Genomic DNA, 5,000 nt, shown 5'->3' on the forward strand with positions numbered 1-5,000 from the left:
TTTTTTTTTTTTTTTTTTTTTGTGGTGGTGCTACTGGGGTGGCCTACCACTGAACCACATCTCCAGGCGTTTTTAAAATTTTGAGACAGAGTCTCACTAAGTTGTCCAGGCTCAAACTTGAAATGCTCCTACCTCAGCCTTCCAAGTAGCTGGGATCATGGGTATGTGCCAGCACACCCCAGTTCTCTTATTTATTCAGTGGGGTGGGAGGGAACTAGGGATTGAACTCAGGGGCACTTAACCACTGAACTGCATCCCTAACCCTATTTTGTATTTTATTTAGAGACAGGGTCTGAGTTGCTTAGCACCTCGCTATTGCTGAGGCTGGCTTTGAACTCAAAATCCTCCTGCCTCAGCCTCCCAAGCTATTGAGATTTCAGGCATGTGCCACCATGCCGGGCTCTCTTATTCTTTTGATTAAAGCTATATAACTCTTCTAACTCCACCTATGACAGTTATTTTGGAGAAGCTATGTCTGGAAACTTGGTGGTTCCCATCACTGGAAGTCTACCTTTTCTGGAATAGGGAGCAGTCTTCTAAAGAATCTTAATGTGCTAACATAATTTCTTATTAAGATATCAGAGCACTGTCAACTATATATAATTATATATAATTATACAATAATGAACCAAAAGTCATGTTCTGCACCTGGCTCATGTTGTAGAAAATAGAGCCAACATTTTAAACTATTTATAAAACTCTGGACTCTTTCAGTTTATAACTCAAAAATGACCCCTAACATAAAAGAGTAAACTTCTGGCATCCTCTCAATTAGGATTTAAATGACAGAAAAAAGTTTCCCTCAAGTATTAGTTTGACAATGTTGAAAATAAACCCACTGTCACCCATCTGATAAAGAAAACTTACCCTTTTCAATTTGGCAGCAGCCTCTCCAGAACAGATTGCAGTCAGTAAACTCTGTCGGATCTGTTCTGGGTGAGGGCTTTGGAATGTTAAAGAACTTTGTCTCTTAAGGGTGAATGATGGGCAGTCAGCTGGAGTTGGTGTTGGAGAATTTTGTTCATTATGTGCAGAGTTATTTTGCTACAAAAGTAAATGCATGATATTTATATGAATTCCAAGGGAAGAATAGTTCAATTTTGTAAAACATGTTTTATCACCAATAGTTCTTTAGGAATCACCATTTGCACAATGGGTTATTTAGATATGGCTGTTTCTTCATCCAATAAATTCTCTTTGCTGCCAAAGCTGAACTAGAAGACGATGGCATTACTTTACCTTCCCTTCCCTTGAACAGAGGAGGCTAAAGAAGAAAAATGGCCTCTCTCTTTCAAGGATACAGTTTACTGTGTGGAGTCAAATAATACTGATATTTCCAATACATTGAGTTGACTAGAAGAGCCAAACTAATAATCAGAAAATTCTACAAAATTAAAAATAATCCATGTTCATGGTTTCAACATACAGGTTGGAAAATTATTATTTTTGAAAGCACAGTCAAATATTGACAATTTCATAGTGATTACATCTAAAGTAGCTTTTAATAAAGGAATATTAATTACTACACGTAAATATTTATTTTGTGTTTCAGGAAGTCATGGGGACTTTGTGTTGGCTATTTTATTCTTCCCATGAGGATAAAAATAAACATTAGTAACTTCCAAACTGAAGAATCAAAATCTTAAACTTCTTAGGAAGGAATATTCGGTATCAGAATTAACTGGCAAATCAAGTAATCTTAAAGATGTCTTTTCCAACTGTCATAAAAAATAATGAGTTAAACATGGTTTGGACAATGACTCAAAAATGCATTATCTAAATCAAAGTTCCATTGTTTAGGAATGGTATTCCAGTTTAAGGAAAAAAAAATGCAGGTTTTATTCCCAACTCAAGAATTAAAGTCTATATCATACATCACTTCCTGATGCTTTAACAAATAATAAATGTAAATATTTTCCACTATAAATATTGCTTTAAAATTACTGAAAAATATGCACTTGGCAGTATGGTTAATGTTCTCCTACTCTAAGAATGTTTGAAAAAGTAGTGTAAAATACTTCTGGAACCATCACACAAATATGAAAGTATTCTTTAAACACCATCAGAGTAAAAGTACACAAAACATTTCTTAAAACTCACATGCAGATTATCATGAGTCACACTGTGAATTTCATACCCTCATTGCCTATACAGTCTGAACCTGGCAAAATACACCATTTAGTTGACTAAGCATCAACTCAATGACACACTTTTTGGTAAGTTGTTAAGGCTAGACAATAGTTAGATGATATTTTAGTCAACACATGTATAACTGAAAAAGGTGACCTTAACAAAATGGGGAATTAAGAAAGTTACACTTGCTCGCCTGGCATGCGTGTGGCCTGGGTTCGATCCTCAGCACCACATACAAACAAAGATGTTGTGTCCACTGAAAACTAAAAAATAAATATTAAAATATTCTCTCTCTCTCTCTCTCTCTTAAAAAAATAAAAAAAGAAAGTTACACTTTAGAACTGATTTCAATTTGAATTAGTTACATGCAAAAAATGTATGGTCAGCTGTGAGGTTGAGTGCATATAATGGAAAAGACACAGCCCAGGTGTTGGGTTACTTTATCTAGTCTTTGATACTGCTGTTTCATATAACCAACACTGTTTATATTGCATTATATAGTACTATAAAACTTGAAGAGAAAATGAAGTAAGCCAGGACATCCAGAAAAATTAAAAACGAATTAGCAAAGAAAATAGTTGAAACTCTAAACTAGTAAATTAACAAGGCCTATGAATGAAGAAATTTAATATCATTACTAATAATACAATTATATAATGGCAACCTTATAGTAATATCTAATCGTTATATGAATTATACAGAGTAAATAATGATATTATATGTATTAGTTTCTTCCCTATAGTAGCATGGTATCCTATTAATAAGAATTCAGAGTTCAGTAATGCACAAACATACCAACATGCATGTTATCCACTATTTTAACTTGGTTCCATGATAATCCGAATACTTATTTTTTTAAAAGGTAACATTGACCTTATCCATCATATCAATTTGTGGGATGTCTGCACACCTGTGTACACAGTAAGTCTTCCCATCCTCTGTGTGAGCTGGAGGTTGGGTGGATGCAACCACACTGGATGACTCGGCCGTGCGTTACTGAAAGACTGTGACCTCTTAACAACAGCAAGGGCAAATGTCGAAGGAGCAGAACTTGAATATGGTCTTGGGGCACCAAAAGTTTTCAAAATCTCCAGGTTTACTGCTGCTACCTGACTAGCGGGAAGAAGCATAGCCTTGGGAGCTATAGGAGGAGGAGAGGTTTCAGCAGCTTTCTGGTTGATGATGTCATCTTCCATCTTTTTAATTTGAGTAGTTTTACTTAAGGGAGAAAGTGTCTGTTCTGAAGGAGGCAGTGTGTCCCTTTCCATCTCTTTTTTTTGTTAGTTCCTTGGGGGAAGGATTAGGGACAGTATGGACATTCTTGGCAGCTGGAGATGTCACATACTGACCTGATTCTCTCTTCTGCATCTGCAAGAAAAAAGATCTTGGTTTGGCCTGGGGATTTGAAATCCAAGATTTAAATTTCAATTACAAAATATTGTTTATTTCTTCCAAATTTGGCGCAAAAGGAGCTGTGCCAGTGTTTCTAGTCATTCTGGGATGTTTCAGAGGATTAGTCACAGCACCATCGGGTGAGCTCACAGCCCTGTGCAACTGTTGCTCTGTTCTCAAGTTAGGCTTTGGTTTAGGGTCTAGCGGTAGCTCCCCTGGGCCTTCAGAAGTAACAAGGTCTTGTGTTTGCAGGGCCACCTCCTTCACATTCCCTGAAGCATGTATCTTTTGATTATCTTTATACCCTATGGTTTCTGATTCCCAGTTTTTCAGTATATCCAGGGATCTGGGAGGAACTATTTTATAAGTAGTCATTCCAATTTTGGGTATATACTCTCTTGTAATTTCATTTGAAGGTTTGGCTTGAGATTATAGTCTTTTCTGTAAAGTGGCAGATTCTTTAGGTAAGAAGTAGCTGAATATTTATCAATTCCATCTATAGGAGACAAAGGATCATCATTGCCTTGTGCACAAGCTGGATCTTTTATGGCAGGTCTGTCTTCTGAATATACGACTGGTGCTCTGAATCCTCAATTCTCTTGAGGTAGTTACAGAATTTTGTAGATTTAAAGATAGGTGTTGAGTTGGTTTGTTATTTGAAGTTTGCACACTTTCATCAACTTTGAAAGCAGGCAAATTATGATCTTGGTGATTCCCAGAACTGTTGCTGGAAGGGATTGTCTGAATTGCGGCATCTTGCATTTTCATCTTTTCTGCACCAGGCTGATTCAGTTTGTGGTCTGGTACTGATGGTGCTGGTAGATGACTTTCCTTGGAAGTTATAACATTAACAATTTTATGTGCTTTATAGCTTGACTGTCTGTCAACTTCCATGACTGCGTCCTTATTTTTTGCTTCCCCTTCTACATTGATTTCTGTTCTCCTCACTCTATTTTTCATAGTATCTTCTGTATTTGTTGTAAGGACAATGATTTCATTCTGAACTATTGAGAGAAAAAATAGAAAAACTCAAGTTTACAATGTTTGCCTCATCCAACCTATAATCAGTTGGTTTGAATGCTACAGATAATCTTTATATCACTAATTATACAAATTCAGGCAGTGGCATACAGAAAAAGCAGTAAGGGCTGTACACTCAAAAGAATCTGAGTTTTGAACCTCTTTAACTAATGTGGCCACATGTTAAATTATAATAACCCCTCACAGCTTCATTTTGCTGACAAGTAAAGAGGTGAAAATATGTTGGTTTGTTTTACAGTACTGTGGATTGAACCCAAGGTCTCAAGCTTGCAGGTAAGTGCTCTACCACTGAGTCCATCCCCAGCCCTTTGTTAAATTTTTAAATTTTGAGAATGCCTTAGAAAATTGTTGAGGCTTCCCTCAATCTTGTGATCCTGAGTGGCTTGGATTATAGGTGTGAAAATAAGTATTCTAAATTATAGATATAATTATAT

The 5,000-nt window shown here is 36.3% G+C and overlaps 1 pseudogene; it reads right to left on the reverse strand.

Moving 5' to 3' along the window:
* LOC107161033 overlaps positions 1-5,000 on the reverse strand; it is a 24,741-nt pseudogene that overhangs the window by 6,925 nt on the left and 12,816 nt on the right.

The sequence above is a fragment of the Marmota marmota genome, unplaced genomic scaffold (assembly GCF_001458135.2).
Source record: "Marmota marmota marmota unplaced genomic scaffold, marMar, whole genome shotgun sequence".
NCBI lineage: Eukaryota > Metazoa > Chordata > Mammalia > Rodentia > Sciuridae > Marmota > Marmota marmota.